We start from the raw sequence: 20,131 nt of genomic DNA, 5'->3' as shown, positions 1-20,131 counted from the left end.
AGCTACTCCCTCCGTCCCATAATATAAGAACGTTTTGTATAGTACACTAGTGTTCAAAACACTCTTGTATTATGGGAAGAGGGATTGGTTCATTGTGTAGCATTCTGCATCTTATCTCCCTCGCCCACCATTTACTAAAAAAGATTAGATCTATATTTAATCTTAACAACAAGTAGAATACACAGACAATGCCAGTGTAGAAGTGTAGCCCATTGCTCTTGTCAGTACATTTTGTCCTGTAATGCTTGTACTTCCAGGGATTGGTAGTTGATTATGTAGGATCAATCTGCATCTTATCTTCATTATACTCTATCCCTTCCACTATTATCATATCTATAATTACTCTCTACAAAATGTAGAGTACAGGCAATGCTTATGACTAAGATTCTGTGTTGAAATTCTTAAGTTATCCTTCCCTTGGCATGGAGAAGGGCATTATAAAGCCGGTGTTAACTGTTAATGTAAGTCAGTCCTTCTAAAGCCTTTATCCTCAACTGCTGTTTAATTTGCTCATACTCCCTATCATTTACTGCTGTTTAGTTTGTTGTTTCTACCAAAATGCATGTTCGCAAGAACCGTAAGTTCTAAGTTTTACTTGTAAAACCAAATTCCTTATTCATACCATGCACATTACTTAATACTCCCTATATGTATGCTTGTTTTTGTGGATCTATAATCCAGTGTGTGGTGAAGCAGCCCACATTTGCACCTTGTCATCTCCTGTTTTATCTTACTGATGTGGCTGATGATATGAACAACATGCCATGCACATTAACCAAAATAGATACAATGATTTTCTTTGCCCTTCATCTATGCTTGTTATGTTGACATGGTAATCTAGTAGTGTGGTGAAGCTCCCCGCATTATGAACAATGCCACATTATGCTATTGACATTTTGAACTTACTCTTTATTTTCTAATTTGAAATTGGATGGAATTGATAGCACAATTATCATCTTTGTTTATACACATGCAAAACCTATCATCTCTCTGCTTTGTTTCATGGTGATATGCCTGATGGCATGCACAAGTCTGCTGAAGTCTGTGAGACAAACCCAACATATATTGCAGCAAAGAAGGCAAAACATCTTGAAGATAGCGAGACAACCCCAAAGTCTAGTCTTGATGCAGTGTTCAAGTTACTTAAGACTAGCAGTCAAACAAGCTCACAGAATTTGTTGTCTGAATCAGTTCGACTTCTTCAGTCCCACGTTCTAGCAGAAAGGCATTCTACAACTCAACTTCGACTTGAAGTCCTATCTCTAAGAAAGATTGCGGAGAACACCAATGAGAACCTCATCGCTAAATAGCTACACCTGGAAGCTATGACCTACATGCTAGGCCGGTCTCACAGCCTTGCTCAGCAGCTTGCGCAGCAGTTCCCCCGCAAGGCTAACCTTTCTTGAAATGTCTTGGAAGTGGTCTCGGTTCAATATTATTTTGTTATGCTGCAATGGTGCCAAGTTTTTGTAATCTGCTTCTTCGTTGCGCTTTATGATCACTGGTGGCGAACTTCGATGCCCAGTGGATGTAATATACCTTAAATCCTTTATTGTATAGTGTAGGTTTATTCTTAGTTACTATGTTGTAATTTCTTTATTGTATAGAGTAGGTTTGTTCTTAATTCCTAGTATTACTGCCATCATTCGCTATCTAGAAAAAAATCAGATGTAGTCGACCGGGCCGAAACATTCGACTCTAACAGGCCAGGTTTTTAGAGGGACACAATTGGGCCAGCCTGCATCTTTCTTGGGCCCAAATGATTGGGGCCTTCACACATTGCGCCAGGCCCACAACTTACACCGACCTATATTTTAGTTGGGCCTTTTGTCGACCCAGCGCTTAGTTTGGCCCAGGTAGCGTTGGGCCATTAACAGGTTGAATATTGTATTGGCCTGTTACGGCCCAGATGAAACCACAGGCCCCTAGCAGGCCGAAATGCATGTTGGGCCTCAATTTTCACTAGTCGTCGACGGGCCTTCAACAGGCTGAAATGTAGACCGGGCCTTTTTGGGCCCAGTTAGCTCACGGGTCGTTACCAGGCCGAAACATATCTCGGGTCTTAGTTGGCCCACTGGTATCATGGGCCTTTAAGAGGCCGAAAGCTTAGTACAGGCATCAACGGGCCAAATTACGCGATAGGCCTTTAACAGGCCCAAAGTCACGTTGGGCTTAACTGTTGCCACCTTTAGCACGGGCCGTTAGTGGGCCCGATGTCCCGTTGGACCATATATGGCCCATCGGCAGCACGGGCCATTCCCAGGCCGAAAGTCAAACCGGGCTGAAATGGGCCCATGTCTACATCGGGCCTCTAACAGGCCGAAAGTCACTGGGCTATAGTTGGGCCCAAATATTCGGCGAACAATTAACGGGCCAGATCTGGCTTCGGGCCGTAAATGGGCCCAAATATTGGGCGAACAATTAACGGGCTAGATGTGGCTCCGGGCCATAAATGGGCCTTTATTAAGCAGGCCGTTATTGGGCTGGCCCACTAGTACCTGATTAAGTACTACGAGCCTTTGACTGGGCCGGCCTTTTTAACCTATATGGGCCTCTTTTGGGCCTAGCCACGTGTCGACGTATTATAGGCATGTCTCCTCCAATGGACGGGCGACATCTGGCCCACTAACGAGCTGACAGGTGTTCCCTCCGGCCAATCAGAATTTTACACATGGAAATTTCCCATTGGTCTGGGCTGTTAACAGGTTATCGGATCCAAAACCCGGCCCAATATCTTAACAGCGTTCCGTTACGGCGGATGCCATGTGTCGGTCACCCTTCACGAAAGCACTTCTATGACGCGCAATTTATTGTCATGGAAGTGGACACTTCCATGATGATAATTCTGGTAATGTCATGGAACACTTCTATGATAGCACAGGTATGACTATCTTGATTCTGTCATAAAATCGTCATGGATGTACATGCATGACAAAAAATGCGACCTGCTATGAGAAACACGTATCATCACAGAAGTGTATTTTTTTTGTAGTGTCGGTTTACTTACCGTACCACATACCTATTCCTTTTCGGAGTCTGAAACATTCTGGAAAGTGTCTGTTATGTATTCCTCCGGGGTTACGGTTCCAATAACATTAGTTTCAACATTTATAGGATTACCTGAGATATAATGTATGATTCTTTGATCGTTCACCACCTTTGGATTTGTGCCTTCGAAGTTGTTGATTTTTATGGCACCAGAACGATAGACCTCCTTGATAACGTAAGGACCTTCCCATTTAGAGAGAAGTTTTCCTGCAAAAAATCTTAAACGATAGTTGAATAGCAACACATAATCACCTACATTAAACTCACGCTTTTGTATCCTTTTGTCATGCCATCTTTTAACTTTTTCTTTAAACAGCTTGGCATTCTCATAGGATTGGGTTCTCCATTCATCAAGTGAGCTAATGTCAAATAACCTCTTCTCATCGGCAAGTTTGAAATCATAATTGAGCTCTTTGATAGCCCAATATGCCTTATGTTCAAGTTCGAGAGGTAAGTGACATGCTTTTCCATAAACCATTTTATATGGAGACATACCCATAGGATTCTTATATGCAGTTCTATAAGCCCATAATGCATCATCATGTTTCTTGGACCAATTTTTTATAGATCTATTAACGGTCTTTTGCAAAATTAATTTGAGCTCTCTATTGCTAAGTTCTAATTGGCCACTAGACTGTGGGTGATATGGAGATGCAATTCTATGATTAACATCAAACTTAGCAAGCATTTTACGAAAAGCACCATGAATAAAATGTGAACCACTATCAGTCATTAAGTATCTAGGGACACCAAACCTAGGAAAAATAACTTCTTTAAGAATCTTAATAGAGGTGTTATGATCAGCACTACTAGTTGGAATAGCTTCTACCCACTTAGTAATGTAATCAACAATAACTAAAATATGTATATATCCATTAGGGGCAGGAAACGGTCCCATATAATCAAAGCCCCAACCATCAAATGGTTCAATAACAAGAGAATAATTCATAGGCATTTCTTGACGTCTACTAATATTACCAATTCTTTGGCATTCATCACAAGACAAGAAAAACTTACGGGCATCTTTGAAGAGAGTAGGCCAATAAAAACTGGATTGCAATACCTTATGTGCACTTCTATTTCCAGCGTGGTGTCCCCCATATGCCTCGGAGTGACAATTGCGTAGGATCTATTCCTGTTCATGCTCAGGTACACAACGTCTAATAACACCATCTACTCCTTCTTTATAAAGGTGTGGGTCATCCCAAAAGTAATGTCTTAAATCATAGAAGAACTTTTTCTTTTGCTCATATGTGAAACTAGGTGGTATAAATTTAGCAACAATGTAATTAGAATAATTAGTATACCATGGAGCAGTACGAGAAGCATTTATGACAGCTAATTGTTCATCAGGAAAGCTATCATTAATAGGTATTGGGTCATCAAGAACATTCTCTAACCTAGACAAGTTGTCTGCAACGGGGTTCTCAGCTCCCTTTCTATCAATAATATGCAAATCAAATTCTTGTAGCAAGAGAACCCATCTAATAAGTCTAGGTTTAGCATCTTTCTTTTCCATAAGATATTTAATAGCAGCATGATCAGTGTGAATAGTTACTTTAGAATCAACAATATAAGGTCTGAACTTATCATACGCAAATACAACTGCTAAGAATTCTTTTTCAGTAGTAGCATAATTTCTCTGGGAAGTGTCTAGAGTTTTACTAGCATATTGAATAACATTTAGTTTCTTACCAACTCTTTGTCCCAGAACAGCACCTACAGCATAATCACTAGCATCACACATAATTTCAAAGGGTAAATTCCAAGCAGGTGGCTGAACAATAGGTGCAGAAATCAAGGCTTTCTTAAGTATTTCAAATGCTTCTACACAATCATCATCAAAGACAAAAGGAATATCTTTTTGTAATAGATTTGTCAGAGGCCTAGAAATTTTAGAAAAGTCCTTAATGAACCTCCTATAAAAACTGGCATGACCAAGGAAACTTCTTATACCTTTAATGTCCTTGGGACATGGCATCTTTTCAATAGCATCAAGTTTAGCTTTATCAACTTCAATACCTTTCTCAGAAATTTTATGCCCCAAGACAATACCTTCATTAACCATAAAGTGGCACTTTTCCCAATTCAAGACGAGACTAGTATCTTCACATCTCTGCAAAATTTGATCAAGGTTTCTCAAGCTCACATCAAAAGAGGATCCATAAACGGAGAAATCATCCATGAATACCTCACAAATCTTTTCACAAAAGTCAGAGAATATAGCCATCATGCATCTTTGAAAGGTAGTAGGTGCATTACATAAACCAAAAGGCATACGTCTATAAGCAAAGGTACCGAAAGGGCAAGTAAAAGTGGTATTTTCTTGATCCTCCGCTGACACAGGTATTTGAGAGAAACCAGAGTAACCATCTAGAAAGCAAAAATGTGTATGTTTGGATAGTCTTTCTAGCATTTGATCAATAAAAGGTAAAGGGTAATGATCCTTTTTAGTAGCTTTATTTAATTTGCGGAAATCAATTACCATCCTATAACATGTAATAATTCTTTGCGGGATTAATTCATCTTTATCATTAGGAACAGCAGTTATACCTCCCTTCTTAGGGACACAATGGACAGGGCTTACCCACTGACTATCAGCAACGGGATAGATCATACCTGCCTCAAGGAGCTTTAGTATTTCCTTTCTTACCACTTCTTTCACCTTAGGATTTAATCGTCGTTGATGATCAATAACTGGTTTGGCTCCTTCTTCCAATTTTATTTTGTGTTGACATAAAGTGAGACTAATGCCCTTAAGATCATCAAGAGTATATCCAATAGCAGCACGGTGCTTCTTCAGAGTTTTCAATAATCTTTCCTCTTCCTGGTCTGAAAGGTTAGCACTAATAATAACAGGATATATCTTCTTTTCATCAAGATAAGCATATTTAAGAGTATCAGGTAATGGTTTAAGCTCAAACATGGGATCACCCTTGGGTGGTGGAGGATCCCCTAGGATTTCAACAGGCAAGTTGTGTTTCAAAATAGGTCCATGTTTAAAGAATACTTCATCTATTTCCCTTCTTTCATTCATAAACAGATCATTTTCATGGTCTAGCCAATATTGTTCTAAAGGATCAGTAGGAGGCACGGCAATATAAGCAAGACCAATAATTTCATCCTTACTAGGCAATTCTTTATCATGGGGTTGTCTACGAAATTTAGCAAAATTAAATTCATGAGACATATCCCCTAAGCCAATTGTAACAACATCTTTTTCGCAATCAATCTTAGCATTAACAGGATTCAAGAAGGGTGTACCAAATATGATGGGACAAAAGTCATCTTGTGGGGAACCAAGAACAAGAAAATCAGCAGGATATTTAACTTTCCCACATAAGACTTCAACATCTCTATCAATCCCAATTGGTGAAATAGTATCTCTATTGGCAAGCTTAATTGTAACATCAATTTCTTCTACCTCAGCAGGTGCAATATCATGCATGATTTCTTCATATAAGGAAAAAGGTATTGCACTAGCACTAGCACCCATATCACATAAGCCATGATAACAATGATCTCCTATTTTAACAGAAATAACAGGCATGCCTACAACAGGTCTATGTGTCTTAGCATCAGGTCTAGTGATTCTAGCAGCTTGTTCACAGAAATAAATAACATGCCCATCAATATTATCAGCCAAGAGATCTTTAACCATAGCAATACTAGGTTCAGCTTTAATTTTCTCAGGAGGTGTATATGTTCTAGTATTACTCTTACGAACCATACTTGAAGCTTTAGCATGACCCTTTATCTTTGAAGGGAGACGCATTGACATGGTGTATATATAATTACGATCACGATTCTGGTGAAATTCCAATTTCAATCGTTTATAGTCCCAAGATCCCATGTCATCACATAGCATATACCATGTCAATGCGTCTCCCTTCAAATATAAAGGGAAAACCTTCTTCTTAATATCATCATCGGGCATACCTGCAAGATTAAATAATCCACAAACTACATCCACATAGATAAGGTGTAAATCGGGATGCAATGTTCCATCTCCTGCAAAGGGATTAGCTAGCAGTTTCTCTACCATACCCGAAGGAATTTCAAAGTAAACATTTTCAGTAGGTTCAGTAGGTTGAGGAGAAACTCTTTGCTCTACTGGTCAGGGTGAAGATGCCCCGAACAAGCCCCTCAAAGTATTAGTTTCCATAGTAACAAGTGACAGTAAATTTCAGCACACTGTATAAATGTTTCCTTACCAAGTTCCACTTACCAAAGGCGCTTCACTCCCCGGCAATGGCACTAGAAAGAGTCTTGATGACCCACAAGTGTAGGTGATCTATCGTAGTCCTTTGATAAGTAAGAGTGTCGAACCCAACGAGGAGAAGAAGGAAATGACAAGCGGTTTTCAGTACGGTATTCTCTGCAAGCACTGAAATTGTAGGTAACAAATAGTTTTGTGATAAGATAATTTGTAACGGATAACAAGCAATGAAAGTAAATAAGGTGCAACAAGGTGGCCTAGTCCTTTTTGTAGCAAAGGACAAGCCTGGACAAGTTCTTATAATGAGAAAACCGCTCCCGAGGACACATGGGAATTATCGTCAAGCTAGTTTTCTTCACGCTCATATGATTCGCGTTCGTTACTTTGATAATGTGATATGTGGGTGGACCGGTGCTTGGGTACTGCCCTTTCTTGGAAAAGCATCCCACTTATGATTAACCCCTATTGCAAGAATCCGCAACTACGAAAGAAGTATTAAGGTAAACCTAACCATAGCATGAAACAAGTGGATCCAAATCAGCCCCTTACGAAGCAACACATAAACTAGGGTTTAAGCTTCTGTCACTCTAGCAACCCATCATCTACTTATTACTTCCCAATGCCTTCCTATAGGCCCAAATAATGGTGAAGTGTCATGTAGTCGACGTTCACATAACACCACTAGAGGAGAGACAACATACATCTCATCAAAATATCAAACGAATACCAAATTCACATGACTACTAATAGCAAGACTTCACGCATGTCCTCAGGAACAAACGTAACTACTCACAAAGCATATTCATCTTCATAATCAGAGGGGTATTAATATGCATTAAGGATATGAACATATGATCTTCCACCAAATAAACCAACTAGCATCAACTACAAGGAGTAATCAACACTACTAGCAACCCACAGGTACCAATCTGAGGTTTTGGTACAAAGATTGGATACAAGAGATGAACTAGGATTTGAGAGGAGATGGTGCTGGTGAAGATGTTGATGGATATTGACCCCCTCTCGATGAGAGGATCATTGGTGATGACGATGTGATGATTTCCTCCTCCCGGAGGGAAGTTTCCCCGGCAGAACAGCTCCGCTGGAGCCCTAGATAGGTTCCGCCAAGGTTCCGCCTCGTGGTGGCAGAGTTTCGTCCCGAAAGCTTGCTTATGATTTTTTTTTCAGGGTAAAAGACTTCATATAGCAGAAGATGGGCACCGAAGGGCTGCCAGGTGGCCCACGAGGCAGGGGCGCGCCCAGGGGTGTAGGGCGCGCCCCCCACCCTCGTGGATGATGGGTGGCCCCCCTCAAGTGTTTCTTCCACTCAATATTTATTATTAATTCCAAAAATGACTTTCGTGGAGTTTCAGGACTTTTGGAGCTGTGCAGAATAGGTCTTCAATATTTGCTCCTTTTCCAGCCCAGAATCCCAGCTGCCAACATTCTCCCTCTTTATGTAAACCTTGTAAAATAAGAGAGAATAGCCATAAGTATTGTGACATAACGTGTAATAATAGCACATAATGCAATAAATATCAATATAAAAGCATGATGCAAAATGGAAGTATCAAGATCCCACTAGCATAAGCATGAAGTATAAGAAAACTCTATTTGAAATGCATAGTGCTATTCTGAAGCACAAGTGTGGTAAGAGGATAGTAGCATTGCCCCTTTTCTCTTTTCTCTCTTTTTAAGAACAGCCTCATGGACCTCATCCCCACTTTTTCGAGGACTCATAATTCCCCACCATTCTTTTCCTCACTGGGACAATGCTCTAGTAATGATTATCATCACACTTTATTTTACTTACAACTTGATAAACTGAAAGAATATGACTATATATAAATGCCTCTAGAAGTGCACAGGATGTCCAATGATCTAGTGTAACATGTAACAATGATGAACGGTGGCTTTTCCACAAAATATCATCTTAGCTCACCTGTGACGCCCTAATTCAATTGTACACTAATCATGCATGCAAATGTGTACGATCAAGATTAGGGACTCACGGGAAGATATCACAACACAACTCTAAAAGTAAAATTAAGTCATACAAGCATCATATTACAAGCCAGGGGCCTCGAGTGCTCAAATATAAGTGCTCAAACATAAACGAGTCAGCAGAAGCAACAATATCTGAGTACAGACTTAGTTAAACAAGGTGCCATAAGATGTCTAGCACAAACTGGGATACAGATCGAACGAGGCGCAGGCCTCCTGCCTGGGATCCTCCTAAACTACTCCTGGTCATCTGCGGCCCGAACATAGTAGTAGGCACCCTCGATGCAGTAGGGGTCGTCGTCAACATTGGTGTCTGGTTCCTGGGCTCCAGCATCTGGTTGCGGTGTCCGAGAAGAAGAGGAAAGGGGGGAAAAGAGGGAGCAAAGCAACCGTGAGTACTCATCCAAAGTACTCGCAAGCAAGGATCTACACTACATATGCATGGGTATTTGTGTAAAGGGGCAATATCAATGGACTGAACTGCAAAATGCCAGAATAAGAGGGGGATAGCTAGTCCTATCAAATACTACGCTTCTGGCAGCCACCATTTTGCAGCATGTAGAAGAGAATAGATGGTAAGTTCACCAAGTATCATCGCATAGCATAATCCTACCAGGCGATCCTCCCCTCGTCACCCTATGGGAAAGCGATCACTGGGTTGTCTCTGGAACTTGTCTAGGTGTGTTTTATTAAGTATCCAGTTCTAGTTGTCATATGGTCGAGGTACAACTCCTGGTCATCCTTTTACTGAGGGATACGGCTATTCGAATAGATAAATTTCCCTGCCGGGGTGCACCACATAACCCAACACGTTCGATCCCTCTGGTCGGATACACTTTCCTGGGTCATGCCCAGCCTCGGAAGATCAACATGTTGAAGCCCTACCTAGGCACAACAGAGAGGTCAGCACGCCAGTCTAAATCCTATGCGCACAGGGGTCTGGGCCCATCGCCCATTGCACACTTGCATGTTTGTGATGAAAGGAAGGTAAAAATGTTGTCGATGGTGACTCAAATTACCAAGGGATGAGGATGATACTTATCATCATCAATTTGATTAATATCCTGGAAGGAGTCAAGATGTTGATGATGATCATGGCAATTTTTGTCGAGAGGCTCCACGAAGAAGCAATCGAGCAGCGATGGCATCAGCAAAAGGATTGATGCAGCGAAAGATTATTGGATCCACGGATACCACATAAACTCGGAATCAATCGTGTTGTTCAAGGAGAAACGATATGACGAGGAAGATCGATGTAAGATTAGCTCATTGAATTACGCTCCGAAAAGAAGGACCAGGTAGTAAAATTAGCACGATAATGATGTAGCCGATCAGTCTAGGAATGACTTGGTGGAGTATTAAACTTCCCAACAACAAAGTACTAGGAGTATTGAATCGTGGTGTGGATTCAATTCACTATTCGGTGTTCTCGATTGACGACAACCCAGAACCCATGGAGTGACTAAGACAGGGAAAGGTACTACATCATCAGAAATTTATAAGATTTAGTGCAATCGCGTGATATCCTCAAGATACCAGGGGGTAATACTGGAAGGTAGATCAAAATAGAGGTTGGGCAGGCGTAATAATCTAATAAGACAAGTATTTTAATTCATCTGAGAAATGGGATCAAAGAAGGACAATATGGTTGGAACCACGATTGCAAAATACCAAATCCCAGATATAAGATGAACTTATACCCAGGGGACAATTAATTTTAAGAGAAGCTTCCATGATAAGATCTACATCGTGTCCGTGGGCATGAACGTAAAGTTCAAGGTTGACTCCCACTTGTTCAATGCATAACCATTCATTTACTCTCTAATAAAAATGAATTGAGTGTGAAAACCTACCTGATGAGTTACCAGAGGAGTATGACCCGTGAAAACTTTCGGGTTCTCCCAGATTAAGGAAGACATAGGTTCAACCCATCAGGGCATCTTAGAAACATATACCACAAGCTTCGAGAGTACTTATCTCCAGCTCGAAAGTACAGCATGGTTGGCCAAATTAGAGAATAGGGTTTACCAATGGCATTATGTATCAGGGAAAGAACTTCTCGAGGTTTTTGTAAACGAAGGACACTGTCAGATGATAAATTCAACAAAAGATCTGACGGTCCATAACAGAGCTGATGTGAGCAGCGGCACAATCATAGGATGAAACAATGCAAAGGCATTGTATTATAGAAACAACTGACTCATTCAAAGCTCAATTGCAAAGGAATTATGATTTCCAAATCAAGGGTTCGGAAGCAAATGCTCTGATTAAGGATGGATAAGTTGAGTAGGCTTAGGGGTAAAATCGATGGCAAGTTGATTGATCGAGATCCAGCTCCTGTTTAAAAATCATGGGTGAGCCGGAAGGATGAATTCTAGGATCTGGTTGAGGATTGCGAGCATTCGCAACATACTGAATCAAGGGACTCAAAATGGGAATGACAAGGGATACTTTGATTATTGCTAGATATATGGAACACAACCATAATTTCAATAGACAAGTATTTGCAGAGCAATAGCGGGCAGAGGATTATCGGAAAATCAGATAGTATTTCTATGTATCTTGTGAATCATATCAACAACGGCGGCAGAACAGATACTCGATAAGTGCGAGGAATTATCCGTAGGGGGTATTCAGGTGTCAAGAACTGCAAGGCAGTAGGCACAAAGTATTCTCGGAACAATAGAGAAAAATTTGGGGTATCTTGTAATAACAAGATCAACGGGGAATGATTTTAAGAATGGCAAGTGCACATGGTTATCCATAGGGGTTTATCAATGGAAGGGAATTGCAATAGCGATAGCACAAAGTCTCGAGAGAACATCGGAGGGTATCTTTGGAATCCTTCGATGCACCAAGCAATAATCTGGAGTGAGGGTCTCTCTGGGAGCAAGTAATTACGAGAACCTAGAGTTAGAGTTAGAAAAATCATTTAACCTGGATAAAAGAGATATCAGAGCCCCCGAGTATAGACGAGGAATAAAATATCCTAATACCACCCAATGGTGATGTGGGCCCGTAAGACACACAGCCATGTTAGTAAAAAAATTGTAGTGACTAGACTCGACTTCGGCCAAGGAGTGTGGAATGGGGATTTCTACAGGCAACCGGCTCTGATACCAACTTGTGACGCCCCTGATTCAATCATACACTAATCATACACGCAAACGTGTATGATCAAGATCAGGGACTCACGGGAATTTATCAAAACACAACTCTAAAAGTAAAAAATAAGTCATACAAGCATCATATTACAAGCCAGGGGCCTCAAGGGCTCGAATACAAGTGCTCGAACATAAACGAGTTAGCGGAAGCAACAATATCTAAGTACAGACATAAGTTAAACAAGGAGACATAAGATGGCTAGCACAAACTAGGATACAGATTGAATGAGGTGCAGGCCTCCTGCCTGGGATCCTCCTAAACTACTCCTAGTCATCTGCGGCCCGAACGTAGTAGTAGGCACCCTCGATGCAATAGGGGTCGTCGTCAACAGTGGTGTCTGGTTCCTGGGCTCCAGCATCTGGTTGCGGCGTCTGAGAAGAAGAGGAAAGGGGGGAAAAGAGGGAGCAAAGCAACCGTGAGTACTCATCCAAAGTACTCGCAAGCAAGGATCTACACTACATATGCATGGGTATTTGTGTAAAGGGGCAATATCAATGGACTGAACTGCAAAATGCCAGAATAAGAGGGGGATAGCTAGTCCTATCAAATACTACGCTTCTGGCAGCCACCATTTTGCAGCATGTAGAAGAGAATAGATGGTAAGTTCACCAAGTATCATTGCATAGCATAATCCTACCAGGCGATCCTCCCCTCGTCGCCCTATGGGAAAGCGATCACCGGGTTGTCTCTGGAACTTGTCTAGGTGTGTTTTATTAAGTATCCAGTTCTAGTTGTCATATGGTCGAGGTACAACTCCTGGTCGTCCTTTTACTGAGGGATACGGCTATTCGAATAGATAAACTTCCCTGCAGGGGTTCACCACATAACCCAACACGCTCGATTCCTCTGGCCGACACACTTTCCTGGGTCATGCCCGGCCTCGGAAGATCAACACGTCGCAACCCTACCTTGGCACAACAGAGAGGTCAGCACGCCGATCTAAATCCTATGCACGCAGGGGTCTGGGCCCATCGCCCATTGCACACCTGCACATTGCGAGGGCGGACGGAAACAGACCTAGCCTCCCTAATACAAGAGCAGGCATTCCAGTCCAATCTGGCGCGCGTCGCTCAGTCGCTGATGTCAAGAAGGCTTCGGCTCATATCACGACGTCGACTGCCCATAATTATTCTCGCGTAGTTGGTTAGTGTGTATAGGCCAGTGGCCAGACTCAGAACAAATACCAAGATCTCGTTAAGCGTGTTATTTTGAAGTAATCACGGACGTCACTAGGGCCAGGCCCACCCTCACCTAGGTGGTCTCAACCTGCCATGTCGCTCCGCCACAAAGATCCACACAGAGGGCCGTCGAGACAATTGTCCTTTCAGCCTCCAATCCATGAATCACTCGCGGGTACTCTATGAGGCGACCGGACTTTAGTGACCACCTGTATAGTATGTATGTATGTATATACCCGTAATCACCTCCCGAATGATCACGGACCAATAGTATAGCATGGCAGGCGGACAAGAATGTAGGGCCACTGATGAAGTACTAGCAACCTATACTAAGCATGTAGGATTGCAGATAAAGGTATCAATAGTTGTAGCAACAATGACAGGCTATGCTTCAGAATAGGATTAACCGAAAGCAGTAACATGCTACACTACTCTAATGCAAGCAGTAGAGAGAAGGAATAGGCGATATGAGGTGATCAAGGGGGGCATGCCTGGTTGCTCTGGCAAGAAGGAGGGGTCGTCAACACCGTAGTCGAACTGGGGGTCGTCGGCAGTCTCGGGGTCTACCGGAAAGAGGTGACGGAGAGGGAACACAATAAATACCAGAGCAATCAAAGCATCACAAAGCGTAACATGGCAATACGCGGTGCTAGCGGTGACCTAACGCAGTTGTAGGTGAACCTGCAAAGTGGGGAAACTTCCGGGAAAGTATTCCCGGTGTTTGACGTTTTTGGACAGGTGAACCGGAGGTGAAATGTTGCATGTTCGCTATGCTAGGGACGTGTGGCTGACAAATGGATTGTGTATTCGGGTTCGTCTCATCGTTCTGAGAAAATTTCATGTACAAAGTATTCTCATCCGAGCTACGGTTAATTTTATATTAATTTTTAAATCTTTCATTCATTTTTTGAATTAATAGATTTAATTTAAATAAAAAACGGGTTTACTGCATTAGCATGACATCAGCATGATGTCAGCAGCCAACAGGGCGTTTGACTGGGTCAACTGACGTGTGGGTCCCAGTTGTCATAGACTATTAACTAATTAATAGTTAGTTATCTTGGTTAGCAGGCTAATTAAGTTTAATAAGTCATCTAAACAGAATTACTTAAGTTAATTAATTATTTAATCAATTAATGAATTAATTAAGTTTCTTTTTTTATAATCTCTCTTTTTAACAGGGGTTGGGCCCCTTTGGTCATTGACCCAGCCTAACCGGGGCGGGTAAATGGGCGCTGGGCAGGGGTTAACAAGCGGTGGCGCCCTGCATGCACACACCCAAATCGACAGGAGGGGGAGCCAGCCATGGGTGCGGCAAGGTTGGCCGCCGGAGGCGACAGTGGCTTGGCCACGGCAGGTCGGTGCCGTGGCGCAGGAGCAGAGGAGGGGGCGGACGGGCGCGGCCACGGCGGAGGGGCATGGCGGCGCGGGTGGCGTAGCGGGGAACAGCGGTGGGAGTCGCGGGAGTAGCACGCGAAGCTGCGGCAAGGCCAAGGAGCCGAGCGGCACGCGCGGTCGCGGGAAGAGGTGGCCACCGACAACAACAACAGCGGCAGCAGTTGGGGCATGCGTCGGGCGCGATGGGGAGGTTTGAAGGCCGCGACGCGGCAGCGGGGGATGATATGTCCATTTTAAATCATGCTTTTATGACAATATTTATTGCATTATGGGCTGTTATTTCACGTTATGTCACAATACTTATGGCTATTCTCTCTTATTTTACAAGGCTTACATGAAGAGGGAGAATGCCGGCAGCTGGAATTCTAGGCTGGAAAAGGAGCAAATATTGGAGGCCTATTCTGCGCAACTTCAAAAGTCCTGAAACTCCACGGAATATCTTAAAATAAATAAAGAAAAATCGTCGCCAAAGATGAAGGCCAGGGGGCCCACACCCTGATCACGAGGGTGGGGGCGCCCCCCCCCCCCCTGGGTGCGCCCCCTACCTCGTGGGCCCCCTGGTGGCTCTCCGACGCCCGTCTTCTCCTATATGAAGTCTTTCGATCAGAAAAAAATAGCAAGCAGCCTTTCGGGGCGAGACTCCGCCGCCATGAGGCGGAACCTTGGCGGAACCAATCTAGGGCTCCGGCAAAGCTGTTCTGCCGGGGACACTTCCCTCCGGGAGGGGGGAATCATCACCATCGTCATCACCAACACTCCTCTCATCGGGAGAGGGCAATCTCCATCAACATCTTCACCAACACCATCTCATATCCAAACCCTAGTTCATCTCTTGTATCCAATTCTTGTCTCCAAGTCCGGGATTGGTGCTAGTAGGTGCCTAGTAGTGTTGATTACTCCTTGTAGTTGATGCTAGTTGGTTTATTTGGTGGAAGATCATATGTTCAGATCCTATGTGCACATTATTAACCCTCTGATTATGAACATGAATATGCTTTGTGAGTAGTTACGTTTGTTCCTGAGGACAAGGGAGAAGTCTTGCTACTAGTAGTCATGTGAATTTGGTATTTGTTCGATATTTTGATAAGATGTATGTTGTCTAACCTCTAGTGGTGTTATGTGAACGTCGACTACATAACACTTCACCATTATTTGGGCCTAGAGGAAGGCATTGGGAAGTAATAAGTAGATGATGGGTTGCTAGAGTGACAGAAGCTTAAACCCTAGTTTATGCGTTGCTTCGTAAGGGGCTGATTTGGATCCATGTGTTTCATGCTATGGTTAGGTTTACCTTAATACTTTTGTTGTAGTTGCGGATGCTTGCAATAGAGGTTAATCATAAGTGGGATGCTTGTTCAAGTAAGAACAGCACCCAAGCACCGGTCCACCCACATATCAAACTATCAAAGTATCGAACGTGAATCATATGAGTGTGATGAAAACTAGCTTGACGATATTCCCATGTGTCCTCGGGAGCGCTTTTCCTATTATAAGAGTTTTTCCAGGCTTGTCCTTTGCTACAAAAGGGATTGGGCCACCTTGCTGCACTTTATTTACTTTTGTTACTTGTTGCTCGTTACAATTTATCTTATCACAAAACTATCGGTTACCACTTATTTTAGTACTTGCAGAAAATACCTTGCTGAAAACTGCTTATCATTTCCTTTTGCTCCTCGTTGGTTCGACACTCTTACTTATCGAAAGGACTACGATAGATCCCCTATACTTGTGGGTCATCAAGACTCTTTTCTGGCGCCATTGTCGGGGAGTGAAGCACCTTTGGTAGGTGGAATTTGGTAAGGAAAAATTTATTTAGTGTGCTGAAATTTTCTGTCACTTGTTACTATGGAAAGTAATTGTCTGAGGGGCTTGTTCGGGGTATCTTCACCCCGTCCAGTAGAGCAAAGAGTTGCTCCTCAACCTACTCAACCTTCTGAACCTATTGAGAATGAAACTCCTTTTGAGATTCCTTCGGGTTTGATGGAAAAACTGCTAGCTAACACTTTTACAGGAGATGGAACAAAGCATCCTGATGAACATCTACGCTATGTGGATGATGTTTGTGGACTATTTAAGCTTGCAGGTATACCCGATGATGTTGTTAAGAAGAAGGCTTTCCCTTTATCTTTGAAGGGAGACGCATTGACATGGTACAGGCTATCTGATGATATGAGATCATGGAACTATAAAAGATTGAAATTGGAATTTCATCAAAAGTATTACCCTATGCATCTTGTTCATCGTGATCGCAATTATATATATAATTTTTGGCCTCGCGAAGGAGAAAGCATCGCTCAAGCTTGGGGGAGGCTTAAATCAATGTTATATTCATGCCCCAATCATGAGCTCACAAGAGAAGTGATTATGCAAAGTTTTTATGCTCGGCTTTCTGAAAACAATCGCACCATGCTCAATACTTCTTGTGATGGCTCTTTTATGATGAAGACTATTGAATTTAGATGGAATTTATTGGATAGAATTAAACTCAACTTTGAATATTGGGACCTCGACGAAGGTAAGGAGTCAGGTATGACACCTAAGTTTGATTGTGTTAAATATTTTATGGATACCGATATTTTCCGTAAGTTTAGCACTAAATATGGACTTGACTCTAAGATAGTAGCTTCTTTCTGTGAATCTTTTGCTACTTATGTTGATCTCCCCAAGGAGAAGTGGTTTAAATATCATCCTCCCATAGAAGTAAAAGTAGCTGCACCTATTAAAGTTGAAGAAAAGACTGTCACGTATAACGATCCTATTGTTCCCACTTCTTATGTTGAGAAACCACCTTTCCGTGTTAGAATGAAGGATCATGCTAAAGCTTCAACTGTTGTTCGTAAAAGCAATATTAGAACTTATACACCTCCTGAGCAAGTCAAAGTAGAACCCAATATTGCTATTGTTAAAGATCTCTTGTCTGATAATATTGATGGGCATGTTATTCAATTCCAGGGTGAAACTGCTAGAATTGCTAAACCTTGTGATAGAGATAAACATAGACCTGTGGTAGGCGTGCCTGTTATTTCTGTTAAAATAGGAGATCATTGTTATCATGGCTTCTGTGATATGGGTGCTAGTGCTAGTGTAATACCCATTGATTTATACGGAGAAATTATGCATGGTATTGCACCTACTGAGTTAGAAGAAATTGATGTTACAATTAAACTTGCCAATAGAGATACTATTTCACCAGTGGGAATTGTTAGAGATGTTGAAGTCTTGTGTGGGAAACCAAATATCCCGCTGATTTTCTTGTTCTTGGTTCTCCACAAGATAGCTTTTGTCCCATTATATTTGGTAGACCCTTCTTGAATATTGTTAATGCTACGATAGACTGCAAAAAGAATGTTGTTACTATTGGCTTGGATTATAAGGTTCATGAGTTTAATTTCTCTAAATTTAGTAAACAACATCGTGAGGAAGAATTGCCTAGTAAGGACGAAATTATTGGTCTTGCTTCTATTGTCGTACCTCCTAGTGATCCTTTAGAACAATATTTGCTAGACCATGAAAATGATATGTTCATGAATGAAAGAAGGGAAATAGATGAAGTATTCTTTAAACAGGAACCTATTCTGCAACACAATTTGCCTGTTAAAATCCTAGGGGATCCTCCTCCACCCAAGGGTGATCCCGTGTTTGAGCTTAAACCGTTGCCTGATAATCTTAAATATGCTTATCTTGATGAAAAGAAAATATATCCTGTTATTATTAGTGCTAACCTTTTAGAACATGAAGAAGAAAGATTATTGAAAACTCTGAAGAAGCACCGTGCTGCTATTGGATATACTCTGGATGATCTTAAGGGCATTAGTCCCACTCTATGTCAACATAAAATAAATTTGGAAGCTGATGCCAAACCAGTTTGTGATCCTCAATGACGTTTGAATCCTAAAATGAAAGAAGTGGTAAGAAAGGAATACTCAAGCTTATGGAGACAGGTATAATTTATCCGTTGATGATAGTCAGTGGGTAAGTCCTATCCATTGTGTCCCTAAGAAGGGAAGTATTACCGTTGTCCCTAATGATAAAGATGAATTGATTCCGCAAAGAATCATCACAAGTTATAGGATGGTAATTGATTTCCGCAAATTAAATAAGGCTACTAAGAAAGATCATTACCCCTTACCTTTTATTGATCAAATGCTAGAAAGATTATGCAAACATACACACTATTGCTTTCTAGATGGTTATTCCGGTTTTTCTCAAATACCTGTGTCGGCTGAAGATCAATCAAAGACTACTTTTACATGCCCTTTTGGTACTTTTGCTTATAGACGTATGCCTTTCGGTTTATGTAATGCACCTGCTACCTTTCAAACATGCATGATGGCTATATTCTCTGACTTCTGCGAGAAAATTTGTGAGGTTTTCATTGTCGACTTTTCCATCTATGGTTCCTCTTTTGATGATTGCTTGAGCAATCTTGCTCGATTTTTGCAAAGATGTGAAGAAACTAATCTTGTCTTGAATTGGGAAAAGTGCCACTTTATGGTTAATGAAGGTATTGTCTTGGGGCACAAAGTTTCTGAAAGAGGTATTGAAGATGATAAAGCCAAGGTTGATGCTATTGAAAAGATGCCATGTCCCAAGGACATCAAAGGTATAACAAGTTTCCTTGGTCACGCCGGATTTTATAGGAGGTTCATTAAGGACTTCTCAAAAATCTCTCGGCCTCTGACTAATTTATTACAAAAAGATGTACCATTTGTCTTTGATGATGATTGTGTAGAAGCATTTGAAATACTTAAGAAAGCATTAGTCTCTGCACCTGTTGTTCAGCCACCTGATTGGAATTTATCCTTTGAAATTATGTGTGATGCTAGTGACTATGCTGTAGGTGTTGTTCTAGGGTAAAGAGTCGATAAGAAATTAAATGTTATCCATTATTATGCTAGTAAGACTCTAGACAGTGCTCAAAGAAATTATGCTACTACCGAAAAGGAACTTTTAGCAGTTGTGTTTGCTTGTGATAAGTTTAGACCTTATATTGTTGATCCCAAAGTTACTATTCACACTGATCATGCTGCTATTAAATATCTTATGGAAAAGAAGGATGCAAAACCTAGGCTCATTAGATGGGTTCTCCTGCTGCAAGAATTTGATTTGCATATTGTTG

The sequence above is a fragment of the Triticum aestivum genome, chromosome 3B (assembly GCF_018294505.1).
Source record: "Triticum aestivum cultivar Chinese Spring chromosome 3B, IWGSC CS RefSeq v2.1, whole genome shotgun sequence".
NCBI classification, from domain to species: Eukaryota; Viridiplantae; Streptophyta; class Magnoliopsida; order Poales; family Poaceae; genus Triticum; species Triticum aestivum.
Note: the sequence above shows the minus strand (reverse complement) of the source record.